Source organism: Sipha flava, unplaced genomic scaffold (assembly GCF_003268045.1).
Source record: "Sipha flava isolate LNK unplaced genomic scaffold, YSA_version1 176_pilon_pilon, whole genome shotgun sequence".
Taxonomy (NCBI): Eukaryota; Metazoa; Arthropoda; class Insecta; order Hemiptera; family Aphididae; genus Sipha; species Sipha flava.
This window is the reverse complement of record NW_020272062.1, coordinates 1,556,076-1,574,253: the sequence shown is the minus strand read 5'-3', so window position 1 is coordinate 1,574,253 and position 18,178 is coordinate 1,556,076. Positions and strand designations below refer to the sequence as shown.

General features: G+C 27.4%; 1 protein-coding gene across 1 annotated transcript in view; it reads right to left on the bottom strand.

The window, feature by feature from the left end:
* The window catches only part of LOC112680301 (complexin), a 239,369-nt gene extending 229,374 nt beyond the window's left edge, over positions 1–9,995 (bottom strand). Inside the window, exon 1 of the mRNA XM_025550352.1 lies at positions 9,800–9,995. The gene's annotated coding sequence lies outside the window, so the exon portion shown is untranslated. The remainder of the gene's footprint in view (positions 1–9,799) is intronic.
* Between the last annotated feature and the right edge of the window lie 8,183 nt (positions 9,996–18,178).

Sequence of the window (18,178 nt, the reverse complement as noted above, 5' to 3'; positions counted from 1 at the left end):
GCTCCCAAAAACCGTATCGTCTTACCTGTCGCCGCCGCGCTTACCTGCCCGCGATCGGGGTGCGACGGTGCTGCCTGTGGATCCGTATTAGCCACCGTACACGCGCACCGCACCGCGACCACTGACTTCGCACACCGATCGTTCCGTTTGAATAATTTAAAAACATAATTGTACTTATTTTCGTTCTTCAAATTTCCTACCGCGAGTAAAATTTCAGCCGATTTCCGTCAACCCGCAGTGACACATGTTTACCTCTGCAACGATGCAACAGTGGGAGGAGGGAAAGAAACGGAGAATTGAAAAACTACAAGTCGATGTTTGAGGTTACAACGAGAGGATCCCACGTGGTTTTTTTTTCTAAGGGGAATAATTACGTTTTCACAAAAAACCGTGCCATTACCGCTCTGAAAAAATACCATTGATTTACAGTTATAACGCGCGTTCGTGTTTTCATGGAAATAACACTAAAAAATAGATTTTAGATGATCGCACTTCACCGTTTTAGAGGCTATGCGTTTTAGAAACGCATCGTTTAAACGCTGAAAAATAAAATTGTATCGTTTCCGTACACATTATCTCGGAACCGTACGCGTTTGGACGTACCAGGGTCGTCCTTAGGATTTGCGAAGCCCTGGGCGAAAATACTTTTAAAACCTTTTAGGTTTATATTTATGTCTATGATCTATCCAAAAACATAACGCCTTCAATAATTCTTATCACACAATAAATGTGGTAGGTACCTCCCTAATTGATATTTATACAAATTTGCATTTCAATAAAACATCAATCATACATTTAAAAATGTAGCAACATCAACGTCATTATGTTTTGCTAAAATTCTATACATGCAATAATTCGTTTAAGAATACTACGCACTACGTTCTTTTTCAATATTTAAATTTTCTTGTATGTTGTTATCTACAGTTTTATGAAGATCAAGTCCCATACGTAATTGTATCAATTTTTCTTGAGCCGTATTATGTGAAATAAATAATTTCTGTTCTTTTAAACGTTCACTAATCGAATAAAACGCGAGGCCCAAAATTTAAGCAAAAAGCGCAAAGTCCAGGGCCTGGCCCCACTCGCCCTCTCACCATATGGACGTCTCTACATTTGACAGACGTCGATCCACGCGCGTGTTAAATTTTCAACATTTAAACGCATACGCTAGTATCTAAAACGCATAGTATGTAACCAACTTTTACCAATAAAATATTTGTGATATCAAATTTCAAATATTTTTTTTTAAATTAATTATTGATGTATTCTAAATGTTCAAATTGTTTTAAATAATTTGTCGAAAATACTTTAAAACTAATAAAAAATATATTCTAAGCTTATTTCTTATTATTAAGTGCCTTCTATATTTATTTCAATTAAAATCAGAAGAAAGTACCCAAATTTAAAATTGTATTTTTCGTATGGATATTGTAATATTCCTTGAGGATTTATCGAAGAGCTAAGAAAAATTAATTGATTCCTTATGTACCAAACTAGAAGATATTTTTGATTTTAATGGTTGATTAGTTCAAAACGATTTCTGTACCAAAATAAATGATTAGTAAATAAATTATGATTTATCCTCTTCGTCAGGAATGTAAAACGTCGTACATATTCCACATACACATACACAAATTTGGTCTGTACAGAATTTTATAACCTGGTGCATCCCGCAGAAGATACTTTTATTTCAATTTCTGACCTAATTCAACAAAATATTTTAATTTTGGTCCGTACTACAGGTTTAAATATAGCAGTTTATTTATAAACTCACAATAACAAATGAAGTTTAAAAAAATATTAAAAAAATTCTGAAACAAAAACGTGTATGGGCAAAATAAATTGTCAATTAAAATATAAAATGCGATTGAAATTATAAAAAAAGTAATAAATAATATTGAATTTATTATGTATAATAGGTACATTGTTAAAAATGAATTATCGAAATTTCATTTCAGTTTCGAAAACTGTAATTAATTTTTTTATTATTAGAGATATTTTTTCTCAGAATTAAATATTATGCTATCTATTTCAATTAAAAAAATAAGCTTAAGTAATAAAAATAATACATATTAACATTTAAAAAAATAGAAAGAAGAAAACCATCAGCAGAGGTACAATGTGAATATTAATTAATAAAATAACAAAACAAAAATATACAAAAATATAACAAAAATAACAAAAATAAGCTAATAGTAATAATATAATAAATAAATAGTAAACCTAGAGTAATAATAATAGTAAAAACTGTAAGTGACATTTATATATAATTGATAATATTTATATATATATATATATATATATAAATATTTGAGACAAATTTTATATATTTTCATTAAATTGATTTTATCTTCTCTATTTTTATTTCCTCTTATCTTTATAGTTTATACTGCAACCTTGTTTTTTTTGGCATTTAGTATAACGGTGAAACTTTGTTTATTTATTTTACTTTGTAATTTTAGATTCAAAGTATAGTATATTTTTTATACTAAACTATATACTACTTATATCACCTTATGTCATAGCACTTTACCCATAAATGTTAGAGTTGTGTAGTACTGAAGCAATAATATTTATACCGAACTGAAGTACATTAGTTACAATGTACCTACATCAAATAAATTGATCACACATAAAATGTATGTCTAGTCTTTTTGAGTTACAGAAAGTATCTTTATTTATTTTCTTATGAAAATACGAAACTTTCATTAGTGTACAACTCAATCATTACATATGAAAATAAAATATCGTAGGAGGTACTATTTTTAATTATTTATTATAACCAATTAATATACTTTCCACTTTTAAAAACTAAATAATAAATTATCAATAAAATATATTGATGATTATAAGTATTACTATAATACAGCGGTTCCTTAAGTTATTTAGTTCACGCATCGCAAAACAAAAAAAATTAAATCGCGCCTCCCATGAATACATAAAACAAAATTTTTTTATTATTTTAATAAAAGACCATTACTGTCGATCTAAAAAAAAAAAAATGTATTCATCATGTTTAGAATTCACTATATAACATTATATTAAAGAGTATTTGATTGATTTAAACTACTCTCTTAATTCGCTTAAAACATATAATTTTACAAACAAATATTATACTCCTAAACATTTTATATGACAACAGTAATTACTAGGTTTATATTTTTGAAATTAATTTAATTTAAACTACAATGTTGTTTACACAGAAAGAAATAGGGCGTGGAACAAAAAAAAAAAATCAACCCTAAACGTCATTTAACCATGGGCGTATTGTTATTTTTGTATTTGCAATGTTCTATCAAATAAACTCGAATTGACTTGAATATTTAAGAACATATATATCACTGTAAAAGGTGTGTCATATTTTAAATAAATAAAAATCATTTTTTCAATTATTGAAAATAAATAAGTCTTATAATTAAAATCAAGTAAAGCTTTATTATGTAATTGTGATATTATTTACAAAAATAAATTTGAAAACATTTCACTTATATCACTTATCACTATTTAGTAGCAATTTAAGAGTGTAATCAATTTTTCTACTCGTAAAGTAGAGATTTTTAAATTAAAAAATATGTAAATTAACTATTAGGACAATTGAATGTAACGTTAATAAAAATACAAAAAATTAACAAAAAAACATATGAACATACTAGCTGAATAAAAAATGATACGTTATATCGGATCTAGATCATATTAAAACACCAAATTTAGATCATAAAAATGCATAAATTTCTTCAAACGAAATTTTAATCAAAATCGCATGGTTAATGGGTTAAAAATTATTCTCATATTTTCAAACATTATATAATTCACAGCAAATAGAGCATTGTTCAAGTTTCTATACAAAAGAAAAAATAATTAAATAAATCGTGACTAAATACTAAACATAAAACTCTATATAAATGCTAAATTATTATAGTAAAAAAATGTATTTATGATGCAGCAGAATTTTTATGATGTATAAACAAATAAAGAACTGAAATATAACATATTTATTCATATACTTATTATACATTATATAATAATATAAGTTGTTTTACAGAAAATAAAAATAATAACAGAAGAATTAACAGAGTTTTGTATACTATTGTACTTTAAAATGATCTTTTAAGATTGTCTACCACAACTGTGTAACTACAAATTACGTTTGTTATACTGACCTCCTACAATGGGTTATTATACAGAATGTATTAAACACAATCTATGGATCTATTATAATTAAGATTAATTGAATTAAGAATTTTTATACAATTAATTTATTATAAATCTAAAATATATTTTATATGCATGGAAATCAAAATTCATTGAAAAAAAAATAATTCTTGATTGAAGCAATTGTGGTACAAGTAAATTAAAAAATAAAATATGCAATGTAAGAAATCCCATAATTGGTATTTAATTATTTTAATACATGAGTAAGCTATAAGATATTCGAGGATCTCATAATTTTATTATAATAACTCTGATTAACTTGATTCATAGATCCATGTAAATGTAATTTTTATTTAGGCGATACCTCAATCGAATAATTAAATAATAAACTATGTAACTATGTCCATTAACACGAAACTACAAAACAATTATAAATTAATAGTAACTATGGTTATATCTTTTGAAAAATATGTGGAAAATGTAACAGTGGCATAAATAGCAGGGGAGGTATCACGGTATCGATTTGTAGAAGATAAAATGAGCCAAGATATTTTTCGAGCCAAGTGATATAGTATACACTACTGGACAACAAACAGTTGCATTCGATCGTACAAGCGCTAGTGTTTTTTTGAAAATTTGGTAATAATGTATTCAATTTATAAATTCCAGTAAAAGCGAATTTTATACACAAAAATTTAATAAAAATAGGAACTATGTACTTTTATTTGGAGTATAAACATTTATAAAAATTATGTACAATCAATAACAAACACATAGTGCTTGGTCCTCAATTTTATTGCTTATCATGTTTTATAATATTGATAATATTATGAACTAAATTTGATAGGATAACTATAATTTTACTTTTATCACAATATTAAATTATTCACAACAATAATAACATTTGCTAGATTACAATTTATGAATAGTTTAATATTTTAACCAATATCTTAAAAAATAGTTTAGGAATATTTTAAAATTCACTCTTAGAAAACAGTCTGATTGTGGACTAGTTGTCATTGTAAAAAATAGTATAATTTTATGACACAATATAATTATAAATAAAATATGTAAATATTATTATTGAAACAATTATATTTCATATTATCAACATTATAAATGTGATGAGTAGGGCTAAGGTTTTGATGCAAATGCATCTTTTTTTCTTATGTCACAGCACGTAGATTCGTAAGCAGATAAGTTGTTTGTTTTAAGTATCACTGATTAATTAATGTATTTTTATTTTTTTTGCATTTTATGACAAATTTAACTTTATATGCATTTTTAAGGCATATTTTGCTATTTTTATATCATTTTTTCAAGTTTTCAGAACTTTAATTCTTAATATTAGGTTTTTGTTCGCTCAAAACTTGTACGCTTACCTAGTATGTAATCTAATAAGTTGATAACCTAATAAATATGAGAATACCATGTACATATTTTATCGAAAAAGTCAAAAGAAATTTTTCTATTTGCAAGAGTCCAGCGTCGATCAAGTTAAATAAATAAGTTAAATAAAATGTAAATACTAAACAAATAGGTACCCTATTTTATTATTATTATATTAATTAAATATAATTAAATATGTTTGATAACATGATTTTCATATTATCGCTTTTAAACTATAATAAATGTTTTAACACATATTTTTAGTGCATTTTTATAATTTTTAAAGCATTTTTGTTATTTTAAGAGCATTAAATTCCCAGCCTTAGCGATGAGCCATAAAAGTATGAATCAAGCGCCATATTGTATTGGTCGCTTAGTCAAAAAAATTTTCGTTTGCGCAAAATAATTATTATTTTTATAATTCGTTCAAAACAATTATCTTACTATTAATAATAAAAGGTACACTAACATTTTAGTGATTAAATGATTTAACTATCAATAGTTTCGTAGATACATAATGCCTCTGAGCCTCAAAGTGTAGTTTAGGTAATTTTGTCTTACATCAGTCGTTAAAAAAAAAAAAAAAAATCTTGCATTTTTCCTCTGAAAAGTAGTAACAATATTGGTTAATCTCTATGCCTTTCCTTAATCGATATTCAAAAAAGTAAATAGCATTAGTATACTATTATAAATATTCAATACTACGGTACATAATTTCGATAATCTCTTAATAATAGACATTATTTTAAATTTATTTTATTAGAATCCAAATGAATGTTATGAAAATGGAATGGACAATCAATATTATATAAACGAAATACACTTAACTTATATTTGCAGGTAGGCTGAATGCTAGTACCTATGTTGATTTTATATTCAGTGCTTTACTATCATAACTGGTAATATAAATTGTACAGATAATTATATAATATAGTTATAGTTACTTACGATTTCGAACTATTGCAATGGATATTTGCCAATTATGCACCAAATTTTGTCTTTTAAAAAGAAAATATTTTAAACTCAAATATCTATTTATGAACTACTTTATTTAATTAGGAAACACATATTTTGGTATACTGCCAAACAATTTAATTTTAACGATAATTAACTGTTTTCGAGAACACTAGAACCTATTTTCTTCAAGTAAACATGTCATTCCGTTTGATTACGCATAAAGAACATTTGATATTTCCGTTTACGATGATACTTAATATTACATCTGAAACGAATGAACGATATAAATATATTAAGATTAAGATTGAATAATATATATTCCAGACATTACCGTATACCGAATACCATACATTACCAAACATTTTACGAACCGTATACTTTAATAACACATTTAATTAATGACAAAAAAAAACACTCATATATTTGTACTCTGTAATAAAACATTTTTTTTCCGATTTATAAATCAACCAACAAAAATTGTTATAATTCGAACTATTATTGTACACCAAAAACACTATTGGAATTTTATATTAAATACAACTTTATGAACCATAATTTAAATAATTAAACTGTGAAACAAATATACATCACATTTTATGTACAAATATTATACAGACCTTTCACAATCCCAAAAAAACATATCAAATATGTTTACGAACATCTTGGTATGATTTAGGAAATGGAAGTAGAACATTTAACATCATATTGTTATCAGAGACATTTTAAAATACACATTAATCGATAATTGTTTATTTATGGTCTTCTTAGTATCAAAAAGTTTTCGTTTTTCGGGCAAATCATTAGAAGATCACTGTTCAATGATTGATGAAATATTAATACATGTTACGTTTAAAATTTTAAACACTGATATTATCACCAATTATATTGGGATATAGTGAGCGCCCCATAGGAATTTACTAATTTAAAGTGGTAGGACAATGGAAGTTCCATTATCCCACTATTCTAAATTAGTAAATTCTCGTGGGACCATCTGTACGTCACTAAAAAATAAATAAAACAAAAAACGTTAAAGAGTGTCCAGTGTTGGACATTAATTTTTTTGTTATTTACTATTTGCTTTTAAGAATCAGAAATGTAATCTAATTTCCCTAACGTTAAAAACTTCCTGGCTTAAATAATAAAACTTTTTTAAAACGTGTATTATACTGTAAAGTATTTTCAAAAAAAGTGATACATTAATGATAATTATAATAGTATTTAAATCATTTAATATCAATAGGTAATCATCAATAACCGTACCTACGTACGGTTCATAACAAATAGTTTAAAATGTATAAAATTGTTTTTCCTTATGGTTTTCGTAAAAACTTAATAGCAAATAATGTAATATTTTCTATTGTATACTCAGATATTCTCATTTTAACCTTATAATAATTTTATATAATAATTATAATCATAATAACAATAATTTTTATTTATTTATTTTTTAAGTTTAAAAATGCATTCATTTATAATTAAGTTACATTTTAAGAAAATTAATAAAATTGGTTATCAATATGTTTTTTTTTTGTTCTGCTATGTAATTCACAGCAGGGCACCGTGGATAAAATGGGTCCAAAAAAAGGCACTGCTAAAAAAAAGTTTGGGAACCGCTGAATTAGATAATACAACTGATTAAAATTAACTTTAGTCGATCATTAGACGTTTCGATGAACTAGTTCATGTTATATTGGTGATCAACAAAATATTGTGACAAATCAAAAAAAATTACAAAATTATTGTTATTTTTTTTATATTATAATTTTATGAAATGATCTACACAAAAAAGTGTGTTAAAAAAAATCATGGGATGCATTTGCACACCCTTGCAAATGACGCCACTGCATTATTTATACCAAATTGGATATTTTATACTAGGAATTTTAATCGACAAAGTAGAATAAAATATAATTAACCAACTTCTTCTCTAAATGATTTTGAAAACTCATATAACCCTAAAATTAATAAACTCCTATGTATACGAGTTCACATATTGATTATTTTATACCATTATTATACCTATAAAATATTTACTCCTTTCAACGATTACTACATAAAAAAAAATAAGAAAAAAAAATGTATAAAAAATATGTTTAAGTAATAATAATAAAATAATTTATTAGATACACGGTAATATGAGTTAGTAAAATAGATAAGATTACCCACAAAAATATTAATTATTTTATACAAAATATTATTTCAAAATGGTACTCTTTAATCCTAAGTAATATTTTCTAGTAATAAAGAAATAAAACCGATTCCTAGCTGATAATATTTATAATGATAAACATTTTAAATTTATATTTATAACTTGATAATTATATGCAAAATTCAGAAGATTTCACCGAGTTAATTTTGTTTTACTAACCTTGTCCCAAATGTATTCACATTATTATTTTAGCTTATTCAATATAAAGCTTATTTTTTCTAAAAATGTTATTTTGCAATATGTAAATTAGTTATTAAGTTTTATGGTTTAACAATTATGTTTTTTATATAGTTATTTTATTTTGTAATGCATTTCCTTTTACAGATTTAATAATATTTAATAAGTATTGGACCTAATCCTATTGTACTTGTTTCATAATCAACTTAAAATACATTTTTTTATTTTTACTGATAGAATGAACTAAATTACACGATATTATCAATATATTTGTATGATAAAATATACGAAAAAAACGTAATTTATTAACGTGTTGCGGTACAAAAAATATGATTGTAAATAGAAAATTATTTTGAGTTTAAAAAAAATTACATAACGGGTGTAAGACAAATGAAAATTCCAATACCATTTGTTTACCACTGCAATTTCGAAAACAATAGACCTTTATTGTCATAAGTACCTACAGAGATGAGAAAAATGAAAGGGAAAATATATTTCTAGTTCACTAGTGTTCGTATACCGCGGACGAGCAAAAGTTATGCTGAAGAAAATAACAAATTTAATCGTGATTTACGATACTGTCCTATTATGCATTCGTGAACGGTTAGATGCACAACACACACACACACACACACACACACACACACACACATACAGTTTAGGCGGATAAACGATAACGCGTGACTGTTGCTCGAGCAAATTATTATTGCTCTTTCTCGTAACAACACTTTGTAAACGACAACGACACGCTTAAATATTCAAACACGCACAACCGAACAGATAACACGACACAGATCCATATAATAAATGTTACACCGTTCGTCCAATCCGCGGAATACTTTTACACTCGGTGACCTACACGCACCGCGATGATGATGCGCTCCGTCTATGCATATCTATTACGTGATTACATACCTGTGTCGTTATTGTTACTGATATCGCAGTGCCGTCCGTCAGTCAAAATCACACGTCAAACCGTCCAACAATCGATTGAAATCCGAATACGAGGAAAACGTAATAAATGTATTGATAAACGAAAATTGTTCAGCGAACGACAACACTACGATAAACGTTGTACGTCTCACACCATCGGCCTCTCACTACGTAACTCACGCGTGTTCGATGTCGTGGGTAATTTTTGCCGTTACGAAGGACGTTCGGCCGTCGCGCAATGTTGCACTAACGCTCCTTAATTGAATCTTAAATGCGCGCATATTTGATCTCACGCCATACATTTTAAATTAATTTTTAATCATACCACTCCGCGCTGTGACAAAAACACCAATTCAATAGTTTATTAATATATTTTGATGCAATTAACGTTGTTGTGTCCGTAAGAAACTTTAAACAATTGGTGTTTGTATTAAAATTATCAATTAAAACAATAATTTAAATAATAGTTGCGTGTTACAGAATACAACAATTGTATTTAAGTATTATAGTCGTCTAAACACCATAAAATAGTCATTAAGTTCTTGTTGTTTTATTAAAATACAATTTTGCGATTTTTGAACTATAAAAATAATTTAGTGTTGAGAAAGAAAGCTTGGTATTTAATCGATAATATATTGTTATATTTATATTGAATTAATTAAATTATCAATTTTTTCTAAAAATAAAAATTAAATTGTTTAATTTAATTTGATTAACATTCATTTTTATGAAGATGAATCATAATTTATTTACAAAACACACTATTTTATTTTTTAACTAATATGAACACTATATTATTTATATTAAAAAAATACGTATTGTATATGTTAGCTAATGACTAATATTAATTTCTAACTATGACGTCTTGATGTGTTCTATTGCTAAATTCTCCTACCGCTAAAACCCATCAGAGAAATGGGTTAACCGAGGTTGACCGGCCGGTGGCCGATCAACCTTCCCAGCACGCCATTACTATTAAATTTATTATACAACAGAATAAAAGAAAATATAGAAAAAAAATCTTGAAGTATTATCCACGCAGTCTCAGACCAAAGACAGTAATGTTGGTCCTGTTTTTAACCTTTATTGGTAATATTGGATATTGTATCAGATTTATATTGTCAGACAATATTTTTATCAAAATAAAAAATTACATATAAAGTGATAAAAGGATTATATAAGATGATTAATTTTACATTGTATTCTTTATAGTATTAAAATTTAAGCCTGAATAATTATCATTTAATTTTTATTAATTTAATTATACATTACTTTTAATTATTAAAGTTCATTATCAATATTTGTATTTCCTAGTTATGGAAATATGTATCCAATAGTTAAACTAATATAATAATTTAAATTTTACATCAGTAAATATTTCTAAAATTGACTCAATAATTTTAAGTTAATTGAACATAAGTTACTCCTAAATCATTCAGATATTTTAGTGAAAGTAATATCTACAAGCAGTAGGAACTTAAAACCCTTGCTACCATCTTAAAAGTTGATAGTACCGGAAGCTCGTGATCGATGAATTAACATTACACTGTATTAAATGTTACTATTAAGTGATTTATTTTACATTGTAAAATTTTATTGCAATCATGAATATTCAACACATATATTTATTACACAGAAATAATGTATTATGTACAATGTATGTAACATAATAATAGAAATTAAAGACTTTTTTACCCAACAACTTCACCATATAATTTTAACAGACTTTTAATTTGATTTATAATCGACAGTATACTAGTATCGATGAAGTAAATTCCAAAAAGAAAGTCTAAATATATATAACTCAGTAGATGTATCTGTTTAGGTTTTACAGTACAAATAAAATAACGATTCAATTTACTTTCATATTGACACTCATAGGTAAAAGCGTCTTTTTTTAATGAATTAACAGTACAAGTTACAATCATTCGTTAAATTACATCAAATATAAAAAAGTTTTTAATTTTACTTTATAGTTGTTCAATTTCCATTAAAAATACGTACTGTTTTAAGGCACATACAATTCTAATTGTTCAAATAAAGTCAATTGACAAAATTAACACTTACTTCATGGGTTCTAACTTTTCACAAATATATAAGAACACTTGAAAATTTTAGACGTATATATAGTAATTCACACCTATACTACTAATCTCTTTAATTGAAACATTCAATGATTAGAAATATAAATCATAATTATTCGATACTAGATTATACGGTATCGATCAATAATTCTATATTTTTACTTTATTCGATTATGATTTTATTAACAAAGTTATATAGATGATTTCATAAATGTTTTATTTTTATTTTATTTCAATAAACGCACTAAAACTGTAAATTACATTTAACATTAAACAGAAATACTATAATATAGACTTATAGTTCCACGACAGTCCACAATCATTAGATATTATATTACATAAGCTGTTTTATACACGCTAACTTGAAATTAAATAGAAAATATAATAACTATAATTTTCCTTAAATGTCCTTAAAGAATAATTTGGTAGCATTTTTTAAAAGTGCTTACGTTGATCATAATAAATATTTAAAAAATTGTTGAAAGTTTTAAGAATATATTAAAAAATAAGATTATTTTTAAAATTGGTAATTATTCATCAAAAGAAAAAAATTTTCAAAAAAAATCAATGATTACAGTTTAATTGACAATAATATTGTTAAAATAAAAGATTCAAAAGTGAATGCAAATTGATCGATTTTGGGCAAAGGTATAATAGAACAAAAAAAGATAAATTTTGATTATATTAAATAGAATCTTAGTTGATAGATCTCTTAACGGCTACAAGAGATGATTGTGGATTTCATGTCCTATACAATTAAACAGGGAATTGTAATATCTTAATAGAAGCTTACATTATAATTTAAACAATTTTATTTTTATTATGCATTATTGAATATGTTTTAATTTATTATTTCATATTACTTGTTTGCACGGCGAACAAATATCATTTGTTCATATTATGTGTCCCATTGTGTTGTTTTTCTGTTATTTTTAAGGTTCGGATTTGAAGGCAAAAAAAGCCTTTTTTTTTAATAATAATAATAGAAAAATAATTTTTATATTAAAATGTGTTTCATTTAATATCCAAGACGATGTATATATTTTTTTTGCCTTTTTTGTCTTTTTTACTTATCTTTTTGATTTGTCTTTTTCTTTTTTAGTAATAAATATATATTTTGTGTTTGATTTTAATTGATTAAATAATATTTTACATAGCTTAGATATTATCGGTAAAAATCGAAGACACGAAGACTTGCGAAGACGGTGCATTGTCGAATTTAGATAATTATTTATGTATAAAGTACTCCCCATAAACTTCGGTGGACGTTAAAAGATAATTTTCTATGTACAAATATATTTTAAGCACGCACCGTCAACATTTTACTGAAGATTGCTTATCTAAGAACATGATAGTGGATTTTTTTTCAATACTCACTAGTAAGTCTATTTAATTTTGAAGTAATTTTTTTAGTTGCTTTTTTATATAAATGAAATGCCTTTTTAGCCTTTCTTCACATTAAAAATTTTTTTTTTTGACTAATTATATTGCCTTCAAATCTGAAACCTAGTTATCATTTTCGCGTAACGTTTTGGTACACCTACAGTGGCAGCAACGATGGCGGCGGTATTATACTTCCTTGTGACACTTGCCAGCAGCTGTGCTGCGTGTTTTTATTGGTTGAGCATCATATGTTTCCATTATATTTCGGACACGTTTCATTAAATGTTTTGAGTGTCTGCACAATTTCTCAGTTTTGTAATCGTCTATTTTCTTTGAAATTCATTATTGTTGGTGACACTGGAATTATGCTCGTCGGCTACAGCATCAGAAGTGTGCCGCGTTTACAGTGACCGCTTCCTTATGTTTCTGTGTTTAAGGTGCGCACATTGTTTTTCAAAATATTCGTCGTCGTACTTGCCGTTTACCATTGCCCGCAGAAAAAACACGTTTTTTTATTGTTGTGGCTTGATGATCGTACCATTGATTAAATAGGTAATAATATAACTTAATATTTATATAAACAATAGTATTACAATTATTATTCTTATCTATAACGTTATTATTTAATAATTTATTGTATATTGATCCTTTAAAATTATATATATTACTAATTATGACAATATTAGTAAAAAACAATATCAATCCCTTAATGCAACAGAGTGCACAATATTTTTTGCTATCCCATCTTTCGCCAACACAAACTGGATGGTTTGAGAGTACGCCACGTATATTTGTTCGTGTGAAAAACACGATGTGCTCAAATTTAAGCCACAGACAGACATCGTTTGGCCTTGAAACATATTTATGGTCATTGCAAATGTCAATCTAATTGGAAATTGAAGGCGTTTAAATTGTATTGGCACATCTGTGAATATAATAGGGATTCGCGGTAATAATATATTTTCACCTCGGAATTTGCCATTTAAAATGACGGCTTCGATTCGATGACATTTTTCATTCATTTTTTAATGACTAATCGCGTGCTGTTACACAACCATGGATGGTTCAAATTACGAAGCAAAACAACTGGAGATCCAACCTTCAGTTGTAAATTATGCGGTGGCATGCCTGGTATATCCAGTAAGTTTAAAATTTCTGTTGGATAATTTACAGCTTCAGTAGCATCGCAAACTGTATCAATAGATTTGTATATTACCGAGTTTCCTGGTAATAAATGTTGTATCTTGAGATTCAATTCGTTTACGTTCATATTTTTTGCTGCTAAAATTGCTCTTTCTGCCAGCCACTCATAATTTGTGTATTGTCCGTGTACATTGGGAAATATCTAGTCAATGAAAGCAATTTGCGAATCAATGATTGTGCAGAAATCGGTCGGTAATTTTATGCATCCCGTGTCAGTTATAGCTTTCCCATCACCGATATCTAACAATTTTTTTGAGAATCTTCAGCACGCAGCTTTTTTTGATTGAATCACAAATATCGAAATCTTTCACTCTCTATCTTTACATACATGTCAACCATGAATTTTCGACAAAGCTCATGACATCGTAGAATAACGTTGTCCTGATCGCGTCTAATCATCAACCGATATGCATAATAATCCTTCGAACTAACATTCTTGTTTGTTTTGTAACTTATTGCGGAATCTTGTTGTTTAATATTTATGCAATACCCGTCATTTAATACCAAAAATAAAATTTAATAGTTTTTAAATAGTTTTTAATAGTTTTTTAATAATATTCTTTTATAATTCATTTTCAATTGCGCAGTTATTGACCGGGTCAAAAGTTATTATATTACACTACGATTTATTAAACAATAGCACTTAAGAGTATAAAAAATAGTTAAAAAACTATTCGCAGAACTACCAAATGTATACACAAAATTTCATTAAAATCGGTTAAGCCGTTTTGGAGGAGTATGGTCGCAAACACTGTGACACGAGATTTTTATAACTATAGATAATATAACATGATAAAATCTTTACTTTTAACATAATTATAAATGTACTTCTTACATAAAAATTACATTTTTTTTTTTTTTTTACTAAATCTTTGTATTTTTATGCAAAATGCAAAAGAATCATTTTAACACGGCGTTTATTATGACCGCAGAAAAAAACATTTGAGACAATGACCGATATCATTTAAATTTATCTATCTGTAATGCATTCTAGGACATAATCGACAAGCACTTATTCGGGATTATTTTTTTGAGATGACTTCAAAACAAAGCCATTGGAAATAATCTTATACGAAAGTAATATAGTTTAGTATTCTTAACCGACTGCAAGCCTATCATGAGCTTGAAGTTTCTTGGTGGCCTGTTTGCCCTCAAAAATGATTCCCCGTATGATCTATATTCTTATTAGTTGTATAGTTCTTGTTAATCAAATTCGTTTATGGTATCCTATATTTTTAATTACATTTTTTACTTCAAAGCTGAACAGTGAATTAGTAACTCGGGAGATTAACCTGGTGAATTTTACCTTTATTTCATAAATACTATTCATTATTTCTTCTAATTTTTTAAATCGTTCTAATGACTAAATTTATGATTTAAATGCATTCTACTCATGTTATATTTATTTTTTTTAAACCAATAACCGGTAGAAGGATGTAAATATATTAATTTTAATTATTAAAATATTTATAACCGGTGTTTTAAGTTTTCATACTTGAAACCAGGGCTTGAAACCGATATTTGATACCGTTTTTGAATACCGTTTAAAACCGTTAAAAAACAAAATCAGAAAAAATAAATACCGATATCCGAAACCGAAATTTAAATCAGAAAAAATGTTTTCGGTTTTAAGCTCTGCTTGAAACCTGCAGTAACCGAACAGAACCAAATCAATCCCACGACCCGTTTCCGGGTTTCCATTAATGTAACCACGTGTCGAAGAATTACTTTTTGGTTACACATTCAATAATAAACGAGATTAACTCAAATTATTCTCTTTCTGAGCACAAAATTTATCTAAGTTCAATGATATTTCACAAAATATTATAAATTTATTATTGTAAATTCAACATTTCCAGTTACATTCATACAAAGTAGTATGATTATACTTTTACTAGGAAAAAAAGATAAAAATACATACCTAATCCACAATCACATTTATGTTATTTATATGCTTTGTGAATTGGGCTCGCATCTCCTTTAGGCTTTGACTTTGACTTCGTATGTTTTTTAGTTCACAGAATGAACCTAATAGATATGAAAAACAATAATTACACGTTAAGTATAAACTAATCGCACTAAAATCCAATAAACAAAAAAAAAAAAACGGTGAGAAATCCTAATTTTGGGGAAGCGTTTATTTGTCAACATATTTTAACATAATTTTTAAATTAAAAGAAGTTCACGCGCATTCTTTCAGCTGATTTTGGTTAAGTTGTGTTAAGTGGATGGTTCACGAGTTACCCAAGTCACTATACTGATCTTAACTCGTCAAGGAAGTAATACGAATGATTTTCGTCCGTACCTTATACAATATATGTATGTGTGTGTCTAAAGAGAGATGATAAGAAATAATTTTAACTCGAGTCGTCCGTTTTCATGTGCACGCACACACGAACGAAGATCCGACAAAAGCCATTTTGAAACAATAACACTCGGGCATCCTCGACCCCTCGAACACGCACTCGTACAGTTGCTAACGTTAAACATTCAGTGGCGTTTAATTGATGAGGGCATTTTGAAAACGGCATTTGATACGTATAAATATATAGTTACGAGTGTATAATAAACACATATATACACGGAACGCACCCCAAACCGACGAATAACTCTGCCGCCGTCACCGACGAGTCGAGAAGAAGGAACGGCTGCGTTATAAATGGAAAATTCATAGCCCCATCGGTCCGCGATATCGTATTGCACATATTATGTACATAGACGCCCGCGTACACGTTGTGTTCGTCCGTATATATATATATATGTGTGTGTGTGTGTATGTATGTGTGTATGTGTGTGTATGTGTGCGTATGCATGTGTGTGTGTGTGTGTGTGTGTGTGTGTACATAGCCATTGAACTGCAGGATCGTATTGAATTATTCAACACCTCCGAGGGCTCCGCTGGACCCGTGCGTACATAGAAATGCGCACGTTTACAATCATCTGCTCTTATCCCACCACCCGTTCATTCGTTTATTTGCGACGTGTGGAGGCTACTGTTGCTGATGGCTGCTACGAAGCGCCAAATCGGGGCCGTACGTAATCTATCAAAAGGACACGCACGAGAAGAACTGATTTTCTAGCGGTATAGTGCGGTAATCCGAACGTGAAAACGAAAAATAAATATATTTATGTGTATATTGATGAAATTAAACTAGAAACTAAATAGGATGTTATCGCCAAAATCATTAAACGGTGGCGCAGCAATCTTCGACGATTGTTTATCATATGAATTCTGTGTTATGTGGCTTGCGATTATCAACACTATGACCTGTCTCTCGTTTCTACACTCACCCATGGGTACCGTCTTTCACCGTCACTAAGAGTAACATGAACGTATGAAGTCACACATTAAAAATATATGTTGTATTATGGGTCACAAGTACTTTAATATTTATAATCAATGACATAGTTACTATAACGATCGATGATGTTTTTGTTTTTGCGTAAAAAGCAATCGAACATTTTGGAAATATTATACTCATGATACTTTCTACATTAATTCGTCTCCGCTGAACTTTGCAAACATGTAATTTCGCAATGTAATACAATTGTGTATTATTTTTATGAATATGTGTGTGTATACAACGAGTTGTAATGATATGGTAAATCGACCGTTGTGTGGTATCTATACAACATAAAAAGGACAATAATTTTGTACCAGTGTTATTTATTTGTATAAAAAAATAGTTAT